This window comes from Mustela nigripes, chromosome 2 (assembly GCF_022355385.1).
Source record: "Mustela nigripes isolate SB6536 chromosome 2, MUSNIG.SB6536, whole genome shotgun sequence".
Classification (NCBI taxonomy): domain Eukaryota; kingdom Metazoa; phylum Chordata; class Mammalia; order Carnivora; family Mustelidae; genus Mustela; species Mustela nigripes.
The window spans coordinates 89,201,658-89,222,591 of record NC_081558.1 but is presented as its reverse complement, the minus strand read 5'-3'; the positions used below and the strand labels follow the sequence as shown (position 1 = coordinate 89,222,591).

The 20,934-nt window shown below is 42.0% G+C and overlaps 2 non-coding genes across 2 annotated transcripts; both read left to right on the top strand.

Moving 5' to 3' along the window:
* The first annotated feature begins 15,125 nt into the window (after positions 1-15,125).
* TRNAC-GCA (transfer RNA cysteine (anticodon GCA)) lies at positions 15,126-15,197 on the top strand. Its single transcript has one exon. It is a non-coding gene; the product is annotated as a tRNA-Cys (tRNA).
* Positions 15,198-17,777: 2,580 nt separating this feature from the next.
* TRNAC-GCA (transfer RNA cysteine (anticodon GCA)) lies at positions 17,778-17,849 on the top strand. Its single transcript has one exon. It is a non-coding gene; the product is annotated as a tRNA-Cys (tRNA).
* Positions 17,850-20,934: the final 3,085 nt, after the last annotated feature.

Genomic DNA, 20,934 nt, shown 5'->3' with positions numbered 1-20,934 from the left:
AGGTGTAGGCTCGGGAGAGTCCACACCATCTGCTGCTCAGCCTGTGTACATTTTGGCAGGTGCCTTCATTTCTCACCCTTAATGATGGTGGTTTTCACCCTGAACACAGTGGCTCTTCCTCCAGCAGCTCTGTCTCTGACTTCCTGGTGCACCAGCATCTTCTGCTTTGGCTCACTCACTTGCCCTATTTTCTCCCTCTCCCTCCATTTCCCACTTCTTTCTTTTGGTAGGATTGCCAGTACGCTCCTGTCTATATCTAGACCAAGGTAGAATACCCCTTGTCCCTTCCTGCCCCTGCTGGAATATGTCCCATTCATTACCTTCATAGTGGTCCTCATGGGACAAAGCCGTGTTCACATACCACCTGTGTACTTTGCTGGAGCTGAAGACTCAATTCTACGAATGCCTTTTAGGTAGGGTTGCTAGATTACCAAAAAAAATTACAGGAAGTCCAGTTAAATTTGAATTTCAGATAAACAATGAACAGTTATTTTAGTATAAGTATTTCCATGCAATACTTGCCAAACATGTATACTAAAAAATTTATTTGTTGTTTATCTGAAATTCAAAGTTATCTTGAGTTTTATTTTGTAAGCTTACTTCTAGGGAACAGGGATTCCTACTTCAGTTGCCTAATTCAGGAGAGGTATGTTCTTTCAGAAAAGAATATATTTAGTTGTAAAAATAAGGACAGGCTACTTATACACAGCTGTGCAGGGTAATAAAAGAGCCACTGGCCACATACTACTACTGAGGACCTCAAATGGGGATAGTTTGAATGGTGTATACCCAATTTTGAAGGCTAAGGATGAAAAAGGAATATAGCACTTTTGTATTTTATATTCTCAACAATTTTTTACCTTTCGATTACTTTTAAAATGATAATAATTTAACATATGAGTTTAAAATGTATTTTGAAAGTTAATTTCTCCTGTTTATTTTTACTTTTAAATGTGGCTACTAGAAAATTAAAAATTATATATGTACCAATTTTTACATTTCCAGCAATGGTGCACGAGAGTCTACTTTTCTCCACTTCCTCACCGACACTTGGAGGGAATGTAAAATGGTACACCACTATAGAAAGTGGTATGGAGTTTCCTCGAAAAATTAAAGATAGAAATACCATATGATCCAGCATTTTAATTACTGGGTATTTACCCAAAGGAAATAAAAATTCTAAATTGAAAAGATATGCGCACATCTAAATTTATTAAAGCCTTGTTTACAATAGCCAAGGCATGGAAGACATGGAAGCAACGCATGTGTTCATCCATAAATGAATGGATAGAGAAGATGTGGAATATACAGACAGTGGAATATTACTCAGCCATAAAAAGAATAAAATCTTGCTATTTGCAACAACATGGATGCACCTAGAGGGTATTATCCTAGGTGAAATAAGTCAGAGAAAGACAAATATGATTTCACTTATATGTGAAATCTAAAAAATAAAATATATGAACAAACAAGAAAAGCAGAAACTGACTAATAAATATAAACAACAGAATGGTTGCCAGAGAGGAAGGGGTTGGGAAGATGTTCAAAAGAGGTGAAGGGGATTAAGAGGTACAAACTTTCAGTTCCCAAACAAGTAAGTACAGTATAGAATGTAGTCAGTAACATTTTAACAGTGTTGTATGGTGATAGATGGTAACTACACCCACTGTGGCGAGAACTAAGTAACCTATGGAACTGCTGAGTCACTGTGTTGTGCACCTGAAGCTAACATAACATTATATGTCAACTATAGTTCAATAATAAAAAATTACGTATGTAGCTCCCACTTGAGGTCTCCATTCCATGTCCAGTGGGCCTTGCTGGCTTGGAGCAGAAGCCAAGTCAGGGAGACCTAATGGCCATGAGGCTGTGAGGCAGATGCCAGCCTGCCCGGGAATTAGCGTCTCCTCATTACAAGCATACGGTGGCTGAGTTGGCTGGGGTGTTCCCAGTCCTTGAATGTAGTATGTCTTCACGAAGTTTTCATTGTTTTTATTTTCCAGTCTGATGACAGCTTGGTGATTTTTGAAGGATTGCAGAAAGATAGAGTCAGGGCTGATGTTTGCTATTCTGTGCGTTTGGCAGTTGAGTTATGACATTAGATTGAAATGTGATGGGAGACGGGAGGGGGTACTGAAGGAGGGGGCGAGCTGGGAATGATCCCCGCTCCTGGACGCTGCGCCAAGTTGTTCTTTTTCACTTCTTTTTCTTTCTTTGGTTTTGTGATTGCACACTGGTGGTGGCAGGACAGCTCTGACTATATTTGTTTGAAGCAGATGTCCATGTTAATTTAGGAGTTTAGAGACTGAAAACCATAGAGAGTGGCACTATGAATATGGAAGAGGCAAATGAAAATTTTGTCAGCCAGATCTCTACGAGTCTCCTGACTTCTGAAAACTGTTTACAGAACTGGTTTCTGAAATTGGGACGTCTTTTTATAACTGAAACATTTTAGGATTTCAAAGTCTAGATCTAGGACTTAAATTCTCCTTGATCTGCCACTCCCTTTCCCCCAGCACACACATCCCCTCCCCCACCCCCCCCATTTACGAACCTTCTGAAGTTCCTGGAAAGTAGAGAAACATTAGTGAAAGCAAAGCAAAGCAAACTTGAGACCTTATGGGAGTCAGGGGCTTCTTCTGTGGCAAAAACCCTGATCTCTACCAAGTTCTATTTAAAATCTGTATGCCAACTATGTCAAACTGAAGAATCCGTTCTTGGCTGCAGAATCTGCCATCTGTCAATTTCCATTTTTTGTTCCTAATCTTCACCGCCCACTGCCGGTTTGCTGCATTGCCCTCCACAGATGCCTTGTCACCTGGTTTTAGGCTATGACATCCCAGATCTCAGGCCAGTGGGGAGGAGCTGCTGCCACATCCCTTAACAGTGGGCAGTCCAGTGAATCCAGTGGTTAGTTCACTGAATCCCGCGACCCCTTCCCCTGAGGCAGGCCTTCTTGTTGGTATTACTGTCATTATTTGGGGGACTACTGTAGTCCATATGTAACACATGGCTTTTCAGTAAGAGGAAAGCTGATGACATTGGCTGGCAGAATGAGGCAGGGAACAGAGACACTGGGGCTGTGTGCCAGATGCCATTTTGGGAGAAGGAGAACATCTCACTTCCTTGAAGCCTCGAGATCTCAGACCTAGAGGAAACTGGAACTGGGTGTGTGGGAGGATGGGTAGGCGCTGAGCAGGAGATCTGACGGTGTGGGAAAGTGCTGCTGGCTGCTCGCTCTCCCTCACTGGGCATCCTGGCTTGCCTAGACAGGGGTCTGAGGATTGGTACCTAGCCTGGAGCTCTGCCAAGGGAAGCTGGAGATTTGCCAGAAACTTATCAATCACTGATCATTGGTCCTCATCCTAGATCAATGGGAGACTGGAGATATAAGGCAACGTTCTAGATGGAGGTACCAGGACAGATAAGAACAAACAGAACATTCAGGCATGTTGGGCTTTGCTCGCCAGACCAAAATTCAACTATTAGACTTTGATTTCATTTTCCTTGTTTATTGTCTAGTCATAATCATGTTACTCACCATTATGTCTGTACTGTCTTGGGTTTCATCCATAAGGCAGTGACCCTGCAAATCAGAGCAGGGTAGGGAAGGACGGGGTCTGGATCTGGGCCTCTTAGATGGTGACACTGGCCGGGGACAGTCAGTGGGGTAGAAAAGAAACAGGACCCAAGGGCTTTGCAGTCTCCAATCCTGGTTGAGGCATAGAGTAGTGGAATTCCCCATCAGCTATAGCAAGAGCAGGGAATACAGGCAGTAGCTCCACACATGTACTGCTATGTGATAAACCATTCTGAAGTTAATGTGCAAAACAACGGCTATTTATTTAATTAAAGATTTTATTTATTTATTTGACAGAGAGAGATCACAAGTAGGCAGAGAGAGAGAGGGGGAAGCAGGCTCCCTGCTGAGCAGAGAGCCCGATATGGAACTCGATCCTAGGACCCTGAGATCATGACCTGAACCGAAGGCAGCGGCTTAAACCATTGAGCCACCCAGGCACCCAGCAACAGCTATTTATTACACTTATGTGTCAGAAATTGAGAAAGGGCACGATGAAGATGGTTTGTCTCTGCTTTGCATCATCTGGGGCCTCAGTTGGGAAGACTTGAAGTCTGGGGATGTCTTCCCAGCCAGGACTGGAGTTTTCTAAAGACCTGTTCACTCACATGTCTTGTTGCTGGACTGAAGCTGGGGCTGTTGGGCTGTATACCCACACATGATCTTTCCAGGTGGCAGCTTGGGCTTCCTCCCAGCATGGTAGCTGGGATCCAAGACCTAGAATCCCAAGAAAAATAGGCAGAAGCTGCATGTCTCTTTCTGACCCAGTCTCAGAAGTCCTAGCACATTGCTTCTGCCATCCTTGTGGGTCGTAGAAGTCCCAAGTGCCTGGTCAGAATCAAGTGGAGGGAACTGCTTTTTAAGGGGAGAAATGGTGAAGAATTTCGGGGTCGTGTTTTAAAATGTGTTTTAAAACACTAACAATCTACCGACCACAATTGTTTACATCCTTCCCGCGTGCAAAATATATTCACTTCTCCCAAGTCCCTACAAAGTCTCATCCCTTTATGAAATCAAGCTCAGCCTCAAGGTACAGGTGCAAACGAGACCCCTTAGGTGTGACTCCTCAAATCCTTCTTCTTGGGAACCATCTTTTTTCACTCTGAAAACCTGTGAACTGAAGAGATTGCTCATGCATCCCACTATGATGGGACAGGCACAGGATAACCACAATAGGCTCCCATTCAGAAAAGAAGGGAAACAGGAGGCCCACAACAGCCCCTGGTCCACAGCAATTCTAGAATCTAGCAAGGCACATGTGACTAATTCCCTGTTAGGGGCTCAGGGCTACTGTCATGGTTATTTATCCATCTTGACTTTGCCTTCTGGGCTTTTAGTTTTGCCTTCTGGGTTACCTTTGCTCGGCAACAAGAAATGGACTCATAGGTAAGGCCAGGAGAGAAGGGAAGGGAGACAGCCATGTACCTGGGCCACCCATCCATAGTGGGCAGAGCTCTGGCCCCTGAGTTTGGTTCTGGGGCAGGCACCTGACCACCAGTGGGCAGAGACTGGTGATAAAATGAGATATATAGCTCTCTATCCTTGGGGTGGAAAGGACTAGAAATTCTGTTAGTGTCTGATGTCCCTTACATGAAGCAGGGTCCTGGGTATAGGTATGCATTAGCTCAGGAAGCTTGGAGGACCCAGGTAGAGGAGGCAGTTTTCCTGAAAAACAAAGACTAAAGCTCTTTCAGTCCATGTGAAGTTGGGCAAGTCAGAAAAAAGTTTATGCTTGTTTTTTTTTTTTTTTCCCAAGCCGAATTCACTTCCCAGAAGTTAATCAAGGCCCTTTGAGAACTGTATTCTTCCCAGCAATCTTAAATAATGCATTAACTTGCTGTTCCCTGGGGACATAATCAAGGAGTTTTAACCTATAGTAGTTTTCCTTCAGAGCTACTGGAATATTTTAGTTATTTCCTTACAGTTTATATTTCACACACTTCCAAATAGGATTGAGGCAGTATACATTTGAAAAACAAGACTATCAAAAGAAAATAAAAACCATGTGAATAAATATGCTAAAAACCATGTGAATAAATATGCTAAAAACTAGAATTAATTTAATTACAGTGACTGAATATTAAATCGACTCTGAATTTCATTCTGAAATATACTTTTATATAGCTGTGTCTATGGTTTGACATATTTTTGAAAATGTACAAAAGTCTAAATATTTGCTTCTAGGAATATTTACTTCCAGCTCCTTTAAAGTTGACGCTTCCCTTAGTGTATATGGAGTGTTATTTAAAAGATATATTTTGAATGGAATGTTTGAAGTTGGAGGGGTCTTGAGAGATCAATTCTAGCTCTTTCTCTCTGCAGATAAAGGTTGGAGGATCCAAAGAGATTCAGGGGCTTGCCCAAAGGTCTGATTGAATGAAGCTGGAGTTGACCGCTAGCCAGTGTTCTTCTCCATAACATAAAGGGGAGATTCTTAGATTGAAGTTTTCAGTTACTGCTAGATAAAGCTTAATGAGAAAGGAAAAAAAACCCCTATATATTTAGAGCAAGAAATTATGATTTGATATATACACAGGGCTGATTTCAGATATAAAGTGACCCTAAACAGGCATGTACAGGTAATGGTAAGGGAGAATGCCATTATAAAGAACGATTTGGTCAGAGCTAAGAATTTCAGCTTCCATGTGGTGTTTGCTGAGTTATTTCTCCAGTAATTAGGATTGAATCAGAACCATATATGTGATATAAAGGATTTATTATAGAGGACCTTATGCAGTTGTGGGAGCTAACTGAGCAATATACATTAGTCTGGTATCCTGGATCTGGTGCTGGGCCTGAGGTGAGCAGTTTGAGAGTGAAGACAGACATGAAGTGGGAAAGAGAAAGGACAAACTGGAACCCCTACCAGTCTCTCCATGTCTTCAGACTTCCATCTTCAATGATGTGGGTGAGCTGCTGGCACATTTCACCCCAAAGCTGTTCATAAATGTGGCCCAGGATTCAGAGAAGCCGAGGAGGAGGTCCAGCAGGAAGTGGCAGAACCGTGGGCCTGGACTGCCCAAAACCAATAAAATGGGCCCAGAAACCAGTGAATACGAGTGAACCACAACAGCACCTGCCCTAGCTCCCTCTATCTCAATGTGAACACTTCCCTCCACCTTTGTATCTCTTGGGGGGGGGGGGGGGGGGGCAACCCTAGCCCAGAACCATGCAGAGAAAGGAATTCTGGGAGTTGCAGTTCCAGCTTAGCTCAGTTGATTTCATTCAAGCCACGACATCTATGAATTAAATTATTGTCTTTATCCTCCCAATAACCATATATTCAGTGCGCCATCCAAACAATTGGCAGGTTGGCTAAGTTTATTTAATTAAATTTTTTTATTGAGGCATAGTTGATACACAATGTTACATTAGTTTTAGGTGTATAACATAGTGACTCCACAACTCAGTATGTTATGCTGTGCTCACCACAAGTGTGACTGCCATCTGTCCCCATGCGATGCTATTACGATACCACTGACTCTATTCCCTATGCAGTGGCTTTCATCCCCATGGCTTCTTCATTCCAGAAACTGGAAGCCTGTGTTTCCTTTCCCCTTTACCCATTTGTCCATTCTCTTACTCTGTTCCCTTTGGCAACTGATGGTTTGTTCTCTTATTAACGAGTTTGTTCCTGCTTTTTTTGTTTTGTTTTGTTTTGTTTTTTTAGATGTCACATATAAGTGAATCATATAATATTTATCTTTTTCTGACTTATTTCACTTAACATAATACTCTCTAGTTTCACGCATGTTGTCACAAATGACAAGATCTAATTCTTTTTATGGCTAAGTATTATTTCATTACATATATATGTATACATATATGTATATATATATGTATATAAAGAAGATGTGAGATATATATGTCTCACATCTTCTTTATCCACTCATCTATCAATGGTCACTTAGGTTGCTTCCATATCTTGACTATTGTAAATAATGCTGCAATAAACATAGGGATGCATATATCTTTTCAAATTAGTGTTTTTGTTTTCTTTGTGTGAATACCCAGTAGTGGAATTATTATTATTATTATTATTTAAGGATTTATTTATTTATTTGAGAGAGAGAGGGAGAGAGCATGGAAAGGGGGTGAAATGGCAGAGGGAACAAATTCTCAAGCCGGTTCCCTGTTGAGCATAGAGCCTGATGTGGGGCTGGATCCCACCACCCATGAGATCATGACCTGAGCCAAAACCAAGAGTTGAATACTTAACTGGCTGAGCCACCCAGGCACCCCCGTAGTGGAATTATTGATAGTATGGCATGTCTATTTTTAATTTTTTGAGGAAACTTCATATTGTTTTCCACAGTGGGTGTACCAGTTTGCATTCCCACCAGCCGTTCATGAGGGTTCCTTTTTCTCCACATTCTCAGTAAGACTTGTTGTTTCTTGTCTTTTTGATTCTAGCCAGTCTGACAGGTGTGAGGTGATATATCATTGTAGTTTGATTTGTATTTCCCTGATGATGAGTGATCTTGAGCATCTTTTCATGTGTCTGTTGGCCGTCTGGATGTCTTCTTTGGAGAAATGTCTATTCAGGTTCTCCACCCATTTTAAAATCAAATTATTTGTTTGTTTGTTTGTTGGCGTTGACGTGTAGAAGTTCTTTATATATTTGAGATATTAACCACTTATTGGATGCATCATTTACAAATATCTTTTCTCAGTCAGTAGATTGTCTTTTTTTTTTTTGATGGTTTCCTTCACTGTCCAAAAACTATTTTGATGTAGTCCCAATAGTTTACTTTTACTTGCCTGCAGAGAAATATCTAGAAAAATATTGCCAAGACTGATGTCAAAGAGATTCCTGTCAGGTTGGCTATTTTTGGACGACTTTTGGGAAGATGTAGAGAGGGCAATATATGATAGCAAGACAATATTTCATGAAGCAAATTAGCAAAAGTGTTCTTAGAAGGACACAGGACTATGTTTGTCACACAGTAGCTTGTAGGGAACAAACTTTCAAATAAATAAGGCACATTTGTATGTGCAATTTTAACTTCTGCCTGAAACACTGTAATCTGAGTAGCTTGAATGGACCTTGTAAAAAGGCCATTGTTTCATTTAGAGAATAAATTGAACCCTGAGAGAGTGAATCTAGATTGCTTTGAGAGGGAGAAAGAAAGAAGGGAAGAGAGAAGGGGAGAAGGGGACAATGATTTTGAGAGTGAGTTTGAAAGTAAAAAACAACCTTTTCTGTGACCTAAGAGTATAGCAGAACAGGTGGTTTTCCCTTGAAAGCTCTGGAGATGTCAACTGCAAAGCAGTTACTAAAAATATCATTTGGCTGATTTTCCCCATGACAATCCAAGTTGGTGTCCTTTGACTGGGACATCCCCCCACCCCACAATTTAAGTGAAACTAACATGTACCAGCCCCCAACTTTCTTTCACCTGGCTGAAGGCTCAACACAAACTTGAATGACTTCCCTACTTGGGTTATGGACAGAGTAGGAATCCTGAGCACAGGTCAGATGGATTTGCAGGTTTGACTGTGGGGCTAAATCCCGAGGCTGCTTTTCCAAGAACAGAAAATAGGCTATAATGTTAGCTTCATTTTGTTTTTTTGTTAATTGAATAATGAAAAGGGGCTAAAATAAATGATGCAGTGACCATCTGGGGAATAAAGAATGCCAGGTGGTGGCAGGCCCTGCTGGGAGCAGACAGAGACATTTGGGTTTGCTGTTGAGTTAGAGGAAGAATTTGTCTTAGTCCATGAATCGGGCAAAATCTGTTCACTAAGCTGGAGGTTGTGGAGTAGCTTCCCATCAAGAGATGTAAGTGCTTATGTTGCCTGCCCTTTTTACAATAGGCGTGTGTTGGTGGTTTGTTTGTTTGTTTGTTTTTGATGTGGCTTGTTTCATTACTCAATTTCTTTGTAATATTGGGGCACAGTTTTTTTTTTAACACATAACATTAAATTTACCATTTTAATCATTCTTAAGGGTACAGTTCATTAGTGCTAAGTATGTTCACATTGTTGGGCAATAGATCTCTAAAAATTCCTTATTTTGCAAAACTGAAACATTAATTCCTTTTTTCCCCCAGCCCTTGACAACTATTTTTTCTATCTTTTCCTAAACCACTTTATTGAGTATGATTGACATAAAAAAGGTATCATGTATAATGTATACAACTTGATGAATTTGGAAATAAGTACAACCTCATGAAACTATCACCACATTCAAGGTTATAAGCATTCCTCACCTTACCTCCAAGTTTCCTCTCACCCCCTTTATTTCTAAAATTTTATCTATCTGTCTATCTATCTATCTATCTTAATAGACTTTTTCCTTTTGTGGTAAGAGCACTTAACATAAGACCCACTGTCTGAGAAAATTTTTAAGTATACAATACAATATTGTCAACTCTTGGCCCTATGTTGTACTGTATATCTCCAGAACTTACTCATATGGCCTAACTGAAACTAAAACTATCCTATCACTGGCATTTCCATATTTCTGCCTCCACTCAGATCCTGGTAACCACTATTCTATGTACTCTCCAGTTCCATGAGTTTGGCTGTTTTACCTTCCTTGTAAAAGTAGGATCATGCATTGTTTGTCATTCTGTGTCTGCCTTATCTCACTTAGCATAAACTCCTCCAGGCAGATCCATCTTGTCACAAATGGCAGGATTTCCTTCTTTTTCAAGGCTGAATAATATTCCATTGTATATTTATACATATATATATTTATATATATATATTTCTTTATCCATTCATCTACTGATTAACAGTTGGGTTGCTTCCACCTCTTGGATACTGAATAATGCAGCAGGGAACATGGGTGTGCAAATATCTCTTTAATATTCTTCTTTGAATCCTTTTGGAATATGTATGAGAAGTAGTATTGCTGGATCATATGGTAGTTCTATTTTTAATTTTTTTGAGGAACCACCATACTGCTTTCCATAGAGGCTGCACCATTTTACATTCCCATCAACACTGCAGGAGAGTTCCAATATCTCTTCAACTTCATTAACACTTGTTATTCTCTATTCTTTTCATAGTAGCCATCTTAAGGGGTGTAAAGTGGTATCTCATTATGGTTTTGGTTTGCATTTCTCTTATGATTAGTAACATTGAGCGTCTTTTGCTAGAACATAGGTATCTATAAGAGAAAAAATGTTGTGTGGAATGAAATGAGGAAAAATTAGGGTAATAAGGCTGATGGCAAATCTTGTGCCCACAGTAACATATTTCCTTTCTTTTTATTTTATTTTATAGTTTTTAAAGATTTTATTTATTTATCTGACAGACAGATCACAAGTAGGCAGAGAAGCAGGCAGAGAGAGAGAGAGGGAAGCAGGCTCCCCACCTAGCAGAGAGCCCGACATGGGACCCAATCCCAGGACACTGGGATCATGACCCGAGCTGAAGGCAGAGGCCTTAACCCACTGAGCCACCCAGGTGCCCCTTCCCTTTCTTTTTAATCACTTTTTTCTGCCACCTTTGGACCATCCTCATATTTTTGACTAGAAGTTAAATTTTGAATTTGTGAGTCATATATTGTTGGGATTGGAAAAGATTAAGGAGATCTTCTAATGGTGACATCCCATTTTTTGAGTCAAGAAACCTGAGGATGAAAAAGTGAAAAAAAATTCAACTAAGAAGGAATATAAGGAGGGGAAATCCTTAATTTAAGGGGAAAGAGCTGTCTGATTACTGAAACTTAAATTCTAATTCATTCCCCTTATGAGATAGTCCTATGGGATCTGGAAATATGAGGAAGGCTCAGTTTCTAAAACTCTGTGGTTGAGCATATTTTGAATCATTGCCACAGTTTTCACGGGGTTTCTGCAAGATGTCTTGTGCTGTCATCTCCTCCTCTCCTGTAGCTTTGATGTAAATCTTTGATGGGCTTTGGAGCTCAGGTGAGATTGTTTGGCTTGTATACCTTTTTTTTTTTTATTTGACAGAGAGAGATCACAAGTAGGCAGAGAGGCAGGCAGAAGGAGAGGGGGAAGCAGACTTCCTGCTCATGCGGGGCTCGATCCCCGGACCCTGGGATCATGACCCGAGCCGAAGGCAGTGGCTGAACCCACTGAGCCACCCAGGCACCCTGGCTTGTATACCTTTTGATTAAAACACATATTAACTTTTCCTTATGTTTTGACGATGAGAACCAGTTCACATGTTTGACGTGATGATAAAGGGAAGAGAAGTTAGGTCAATTCAACCATCTTTCCTGATCCCCTAGCTTGTAGGTAGGGCAGGTGGTGGTGTTCTTTGCCTCTTGAGGTATATGAAAGCTCAACAAATATGGCCAGTATCCTCAAGGCCAGTGCAGGCCCAACTATTCTTCCCAGAGTTCCTATGTATACTAGGGTTCTCCTGAGAAACAGAACCAACAGCTATATAAATAGATTTATTACAGAAGCTGAAAAGTCCCAAGATCCATGGTCACCAAGCAGAAGACCCAGAAGAGCAGATAGGTAGTTCCAGTCTGAGTTCAAAGACCTGAGACAAAATGGTGTGAGTACCAGGCAGAAAGACAGAAGGCTCAAGACCCAGGAGCTGATATTTTTATTTGATTCTGAAGGCAGGACTAGACTAATGCCCTAGCTCAAGGAGGTCAGGCAGGAGGAGGTCCCTGTTACTTTTTCTTCTCTTCAGGCCTTCAGTGGATTGGATGAGGCCCATCCAAAAAGGGAGAATCCATCTGCTTTATTCGATCTCTGATTCAAAATGTTAATCTTGTACAGACACACCAAGAACAATGTTTGGTCAAATGTCTGGGCACTCTAAAACCATCACACTGTGGCTACCTCTGAGGTTTCTAAGATGACTTTGGGGACACATGGACATACTTACCAGCTGTGTGACTTTGGGTAAGGTATTGAACTTGACTGTGCCTCAATTTCCTCATTGTAAAAGTGGTAACAGTTCTCCTCTCACTGAGTTGTTTTAAGGATTAAGTGAATTAATATTTGTAAAGTGCTTAGAACCATGCATGGCAAATTATAAGTGCAATATGTGTTTAATACAATTTTAACACATTTCAATAGCTTTGTATTTATTTTGATGTGTAGTAGAAGGAAGTACAATTGGCATGATTTCAAGGATATTTTTGCATAGGATGAGGCAAAAATTAAAAAAAAAATGGTAGGTTGATTTCAAGACAAATAGTAAGTAAATACCGGTATGGTAGACCTTGTGATAGGGGCAAGTGAATGATTCAGTTTGGGAAATACTGTAGATAAGAAAAAATAAGATAATATGTAGGGTAACCAATGGGGGAGTTCATGGAACATGAGACCCTCAGTGCTGAAACCAGGAGAATCCACAGCAAAACAGGATATTTAGTCTACTTACATATAATGTGGAATTGGATAACATTTCTGGACATTAGAAACCCCATTTTCCTTTCCAACTAATGAACTCTTTTTCTTTTTTTTTTTTTAAAGATTTTATTTATTTATTTGACAGAGAGAGCTCACAAGTAGCCCAAGAGGCAGGCAGAGAGGTAGGCAGAGAGAGGGGAAGCAGGCTCCCCACTGAATAGAAAGCCTGATGTGGGGCTTGATCCCAGGACCGCGGGACCATGACCTGAGCCAAAGGCAGAGGCCCTAACCCACTGAGCCACCCAGGCACCCCTCAACTAATAAACTCTTGAGCTGGGCTAGAAGCAGCAATTGGTTTACAAGTAGATGCTCATAAAATTTCGACAGAGCCACTGGCATTTGGATCATAGGAGGACAGTGAAGTTGGTTGGTACATATGAGAGACAGTTTTGTTTGACAGCTTCAATAAAGGAATCAATAAGATAGAAAGCAGCTCAACTGGTCAGCACCAAGTGAGCAGTTTCTTTTCTTCTCTTCTTTGTCTAAATCATGTGATTAGCCCCTGCTGCTTTCTCACAAAATCCTGTACTTTCCCCACAGGAGCAGGACCCTTTTCTGACTACTCGATCTGGAATCTGTGAGCCCCTAATTGCAACTCTGATGCTCCAAATAAAGGCCTTTGTTCTTTTTCATTTTCCCCTCTTTATTTCAGTTGACAGTAAATTTGATATTTATCCCACAAACAGTCACACATTATATCTGGCTTGGGGTTCTCCAAGGAGCTGGTAGTAGGTGGACCCTTGGTTCTGATCTTGCTTTGGTATGTCTGTGACTTTGTTTGTTTATTTTTTTATTTGAAGATTCATCCATTTATTTAAGAAAGAGAGAGAGTGAGCCAGGGTAGGACAGAGGGGAAGAGAGAGAGAATCTTCAGCAGACTCCTTGCTGAGCTCAGAGCCCAATGCAGGGCTTGATTCCAGGACTCTAAGATCATCATGACCTGAGCTGAAATCAAGAGTCGGACACTTAATGAAATGAACCACTCAGATATGTCTGTGACTTTAAACAAACAAGGGTCTTTAGTTTTCCTCCATCTGTGTCTTGGTCTGCAAAAGAAGTGGTTGGGATAAATGATTTCCAAATCCTTTTCAGTGTTGGTTCTTAGATATGAAGCACACATTACATCTATTGCTGCTAAAATCTCAACTCTACTGATGTTTTAGGTGAGAAAAAAACAATGAGCAAATCGTGTGTTGTGATTCCTTTCTGGGCCCTCAAATCCAACCTGGGGCAGAGGAGAAAAAGAATAGAATGGAGTTTCTCCCCTTTCCTGAACTCCCAACAAACCACAGCCCTTACACAAAATAGTCAGCCCAAACTTAAGATCCTTTGAAAAGACCTGAAAAAAGTATGTGGTCTGAGAAATCAGCAGAAGAGAGACTTCTCAATAGGTTTAAACACGCAAGATTTCCATAAGATGGACTTGAACAATTAGGATGAGAGATGTCTTCATATAAAGCCACAAAATATACGTGACTTTAATTGAGGTTGTGTTTGGAAGTTGAAAAGGAAACTTTGGTGGTAGGTAGGGCCAGGATAAATAATTTACTTAGTTGATTAAAGGCTCTTGTTTGGAGCCGTTTTTCTCTTCATCAAATGACCTTTTGGAGTTGACAATATTCCAAGTTCCAGGCAAGTTATGTTACATAAGAATGTAACTCACTGACCATCTGTTTTTGTAAGATTAAAATCATCTTACAGTCGTGGCTTGGAAAAGCTAAATCACACCCATTATATTATTTATGCATGTGTTTTCCAGAATCAATTTAATGTAACAAATACCTTTTGAGGGCTTGTTATAAGCTTAGTTCTGTGAAGTCATGAAGAGGACTGAGAATCTCAGTTGCTAGGAGCCCCGGCTCTAAAGGAAGTATGACAAGAATCCAGTCATCGGCATTATATTGATGTTGCCATTTGTGGAAACCCTGATGATTTTTACCTGGCAGATTCGCTTTATGTGAGATAGGGTGGACAGTCTGGGTATTGGGAAGTCTAAGACGAGTTTCTGGGCTCCAAGAGCTTCATTCTCGGGACTCCTGTCTTTTTTCATAATAAACTTCTTCTAACGCTTGTAATGCCCAGACGCCTTCCAGGCAGCATTCTCTCTAATTATAGCTCCCCTGAGTCATTCATTGGAGGTTTCAGAACCAGCGAGTTGAGAGAGAGATAGACTATAAAAACAAGCTTATATCACTGGGGGTATAGCTCAGGGGTAGAGCATTTGACTGCAGATCAAGAGGTCCCTGGTTCAAATCCAGGTGCCCCCTGTACGTTTAAGTTTTTGCTTCAGGAGAATATGAATTAACTTTGGCTCTGTTATTTTCCATAACTCATGGCAGAATGATAACTAGTGTCCTTTGTGTATATGCCAGGCACCAGTCTGAATTCTTTACATCAGTTCTGTCCTCCATTTCTCTCCAAAATTTTACAAGATACATACCATACCATCAGTATCTTCATTTTACATGAGGAGATAGAAAGACTTGGAGACTCTTGGTAATTGGCTAATGGTTGAAAATATACAAAGAGAAGGTCTAGGATTTGGACTCAGAACACACATTCTCAGTGACTTCATGATGTTACACGTACCATTCTAGTGTTAAAAGTTGTGTGACAAAATTCCACTCGGCGATTCTCCCAAGGTGCCAGGACTGTCCATCTAGTTTTAGAAACTTTGGGCTGCAGGGTCAACCCAGTGATTTAGTGACTGTGCCCACACTGTGGCAGCACCCTAGGAAAGTAAGTCTTCATTCACAAAACACTGCTGGGGTGAGCGTGAATGGACCCGAAATTGAGGGAGCTGCACTCTTTCCCTGCTCTAAAGCTCTGGGAATCTCTATTACCTTTCTACCCCCTCAATTCTCTCCTTCAGCCCCACACTCCCACTGCGGGTGCCTTTACTCAGAACCCAGGTGCAGGCCAGAGGTCAGACTATTGTCTGAGTCCAACCCCTGCCCGCAGCCCAGGCCACGTTGCATCTCTAGAAGAGCCTGAATAGCACAATGCACCGACTGTGAGCCAGGACTGTGCAAAGCGGGAACCCAAAGGTGACTAAGGCATGGCCCCTGGCGTCAGTGCACTCTCCACCAGGAAGCAGGCCCGCAAGTACACAATCAGAGGGACAGGACATGCAGGGAGCTGTGCCAGTGTGGGGCACGCAGAGGAGGTAACCTTGCCTTCCATCCAGAGGAGGGGAGGTTAAGGGAGGCTTCCTTGAGTTGCTAATGGCAAGTCCCAGTTTCAAAGCTGAATGATATTTCATAGGACTGAAAGGGAGCGGAGAAAGGGCCGTGTGGAGGGGTGGCTGAGTTGCAGGCAGACTAGGCTGCCTGGGCCAAGGCCGGTGGGGGCAGCTGGAGCTCACAGCAAGATACGGGAGTGTCAGCAGATGAAGTTGAAGAGGCAGATAGGATCCACGTGAAAAGAAACCTGCCCCTGGTGCCAAGTGACTCGGAGTTTCTAGGGAAGACATTTAAAGGGCCGTGACCTAGATAGACTCCATTTTAAACAGGTTGCTGTGGGAGCCCCAGGGGGGGCGGCTGTGAGCGGTGTAGGCTGGAAGGCCATTTAGGGGGTGGTGGCATTGCCAGTGTAGGGGCGGGGATGGACCTAAGTGACGTCAGTGCTAAAATCAGCAATACCCAGAGATTAGCTGGAGCTGGAGAAGAGAAGGTGAGAGAAGCCCACGGCTGTCCATGTTTTGACCAAATGACTTGAGTACACGGTGGTGTCAGCAACCAAGATGGGGAGGAGGCTGATGGTGTGGTTAGGGAGGCAGGCCTGGCGCTGAGCCCCGAGGCTGCACCAGAACCCCAGGCTTGGTACCTCCTATCTGTGTGACCGCTCTGTGCTTCAGTTTCCCTCCCTGTAAAATCCATATGTGCATATTAATACCTGTTTTATGGCATTTCTGTAATGATCTCCTGGGAAGGTATGGGCAGACCCTTTAGTACTATGTCTGGCAGGTGTCTGGTAAATATGAGCTGTTATTATGACAACAAAGCAAAATTAGGAAGAGGTGCAGGTTTGGGCCAGAAGGTGGCACGTTTGTTTTGGGGCACACCGGATATGAAATCTGAGGTTCTTGTAGGGCCTCAGAGAGGAGTGGCTGGGAAGGAATATCTGGGTTCTCCGAGGGCTGGTGAGCTGAGGCTCCAGCTCTGTTCCCTCCCCAGCTTCATGGAGGTGACAGGCCTGCGCTGGGAGGATTTGTTGCAATGGCAGAAATTGCCTTGACCTTTCATCTCCGTCTCAAAGATACACAAGATTAAAAATCCTCAGGCTGGAATTGAAGGGAATGGGCATTAGAGGTATTAAAGATGAATTTTGGACTTGGGAATACCTCGTTGTTGTCGTTGTTTGACTGTAAACTGTGACAGATTACCCCGAGTTGCCCTTTGAAAATGTGATAAAAACATACACAGTATCCAATACGTGCACATACACACATCTGCCTACAATTTCAGAGTTTTGCCGGAACCTCTGAAGTTTCTGGATACCCAGTTAAGGTTCCCTCCCTGTCCAAACAATACTCGTTAGTGACTCATGATATTTAAAACATTCATTGACGTGGGTGTGGGGAAAAACACTAATTAATAGATGTGCCCAGAGATTTCTGGGCAGTTGGTAGTGTATTTTAAAAACCAGAAAATTATACTGAGAATTACACTGAGCTTTAGGTGCTGGGAAGAGAACGAGCATACGTGTTCTGGGAGCTGGTGTGTGGCTGGAAGGGAATTGAGGATGAATTTAAACCCAAGAAGAATCTCAGCTGTAAAAGGTATTTATGAAGGATGATGTAACTCATAAAAGGGAAATAAGTGTTTATGTGAAGCTCATTGCTATCAGGGGGTATAGCTCAGTGGTAGAGCATTTGACTGCAGATCAAGAGGTCCCTGGTTCAAATCCAGGTGCCCCCTCTGTGATCTTTTGCTCTTCTTGGCAGCCTCTTTAAACTAGGTCTAGGGTGAGGCAAGCACCCTAGGTGCCTAGGGCTCAAAATTTAAGGCCGTGCTCACTCTCATGCAAGTAGAGCCCTCCCAGTAGAGCCGTGTGCATGTAAATTCACCCCTCTTCCAAAATATACACACATAAACAGTCATCCATCCAGAGACATATATACACACACACCTCACACACCAGATGGCCCCCGACCACATACACACACCCAGACCAGGCAACATCACACAGACTCACCAACATACACACACACACACACACACACACACACACACACACACACAGACTTTCTCACGGATACCTTGGTTTTTCCTTTCTGTATATTCAATCTTATTAACCAGACCCTTTCTATCTTCCTTTCCCCAAACTTGGTGGATTTACAGAAGAGCAATAAAGCTAGTATACAGAGGTCCGGTACACCCTTCTCTCAGCTTCCCCTAATGCTAACACCTTGCATAACCACAGCACATTCATCAAACTATGAAATAAACATTGGTGCAACATTATTAACCAAACCTTAGATGACATTCAGATGTCACCAATTCTTCCACTAACACCTTTTTAGATATTAGTTTAGACACAGAATTTAGATATCCAATACCTAAATTTAGACTCTATTTAGATATTGAATCCTCCAGGATTCAATCCAAAATACCATATTACCTTGAGTTATAATGGCTCCTTAGTTTCCTTCAGTCTCTGACACATGCTCCGTCTTTTCTTATGTTGTTGTTTGTTGTTTGTTTTTATAATCTTAACATTCTTGAAAAATTTTGCAGAATGGCCCTCACTTCGGCTTTGTTTGGTGTTTTCTCATGATTAGACCGAAGTGATAGGTTATGGGGAAAAATATCAAAAAGTCATGTGCCCTTGTTGTTTTGTCTTATTAGGGGTAGATGTAAAGCACTGCAAAAATTTAGGAGTCTGCTACATTGTAAAATTTTAAAAGTACGATGTCGGGGGCGCCTGGGTGGCTCAGTGGGTTGAGCCTCTGCCTTCGGCTCTGGTCATGATCTCAGGGTCCTGGGATCCAGCCCTGCATCTGGCTCTCTGCTTAGTGGGGAGCCTGCTCCCCCCTCACTCCTCTGACTGCCTCTCTGACTACTTGTGATCTCTGCCTGTCAAATAAATAAATAAAATCTTAAAAAAAAAAAAAGTACAATGTCGGAAGTTTGTCAGGATTTACGTTCTAAAGTGAGGTACCCCACGGAATGACTCCCGTCACTTGGTGGGTCTCTCTGTACTTTGGTGTCAGTGTATTTGGACATGCTTCTCTGGTAGATCCACTGGATAACAACGACCCATAAGGCTGTCAGGTTTTCTTTATGAATCCTGGAACAAGAAAAGTTCTACACTCAGTCAGGGCTGTGGGGAAAGCTGCTCCTCCACGTGGCTGTTAAGACTTAGTATCCCTAACCTAAGTGGCAGCTTCAGCTTGGCAGCTTCAGCTTGGTTAATTCTCCTTTCTTTTGTTTCAACAGCGCAGTGAATTCACCTGCACACTGTAATCCCTTACATGTCTATGTATTAGTCAGGCTGACCTTGGCAACAGTGTGGCGATAACCCTGAAACCTCAAGAGCTTAACACAGCCAAGATTTATAGCTTATCCGTGCAAGACCTGAAGTGGGTCCGTCAGTCCTTTACCTTCTTGTAGCTAGGTCATCGAGCAAAACGTGGCCTCCGTCGTCATTGCTCTAGGGGTAGCGAGAGTCGGAGCCATGCCCCAGCTCACAGCTCATTAGACAGAAATAGTCACATGGTCCTCACTTCTTTGCAAGGGAGGCTGGAAATGGTCAGAAAGCGTTTGGATACTTACTGGGTTCTGATTTTTCACTGCCGTAGCTGATCCTGCCTACTCCAGTGTGCACACCTAGCTGGTAACAATTCTTTTTGATTTTTCTTGTTATCACCAATGACTGGTAGGTACCTTGCCCATTGTCAGGGCTTAGAAAGTATTTGGTCAATAATACCTATTGGCTAATGAAGCAAGATATATAAACAAGGTATATTCTTAAATTATTTGAAAACTGATTTTATCATAAGACAAGAATTATAACTCTCACACTGAAAAAAATGACTTATTACTGCTTTCTAAATAGTCTCTTAAAAGATTCAGACTTTTGTTGAAGAAGACAGCTTGGGCTGTGCCTATCAAGTAAAACATAGAATACTGATTTTTTTTTTTTTTTTTGGCTGCTTTGTTTTTCTTTAAGAAATAAACAGTTGCTACTCTGTCTCCCTTTCTAAAATTATCCACATGACCCTTACCCATTAAAAAAGTCAAAATACCTTTCTTATACAAAACTTGCAGCATGTATTAAAGAACATAGGATGGAATAAAATTTGGCTGGATCTTTACCACCATCTTTTGGTAACTATTGTCTGTTAAATGTGATGGTGTTTGTACATGTGAGTGCATGTTTTATGCATGTCCACATAAACATAACAAAAATGCATCAGGCATATCTCGGGCAACATCTCAGATCCTTTTGTCCTTCCCTGTTTCTGAGGTCTTTAGACCAGCTTTTCTTCCCTGACTGCCACTGCATTAGCTGGGGATGTATGGACCCTACCCACATCCCCCAGGTCCACTCTGCAGTACCTTTCCTGCCTCTGCTGGGTGCCTCTCACCTCCTACTCTTGGCTTTCTTCTTGCTTTTGAGTTATGAAGGGTAAAGAGACCCACTTGATGTCCTCACATGCAGAATTTGGGGGTGTTCAGGAGTTAATGCATCATGGGGAAAACCTTTCACCAGCAAGATACAGAAGCTGAGGGCTAAGTCTCCTCCTCCCTTCCTCAGGACAGACTGTCCTGCAATGCAGTAGGTCGTACGCCCTCTGAAGAGATAGCTTTATGAGATGGAGCAATCACATGCACTTGTTAACAAGTGACAGCGAGCTTGGAAATGTCTCCTTGCACTGACTTAGCCTTTCTATGCCTTACTCCCTTTTACCTCACTCCTCCCTGGGATCACACTTGGTGGAAATCTAGTAACACCTATGCTTTTGCCTTGAGCTCTAGACTCTGGGGTACCTAGGAGCTG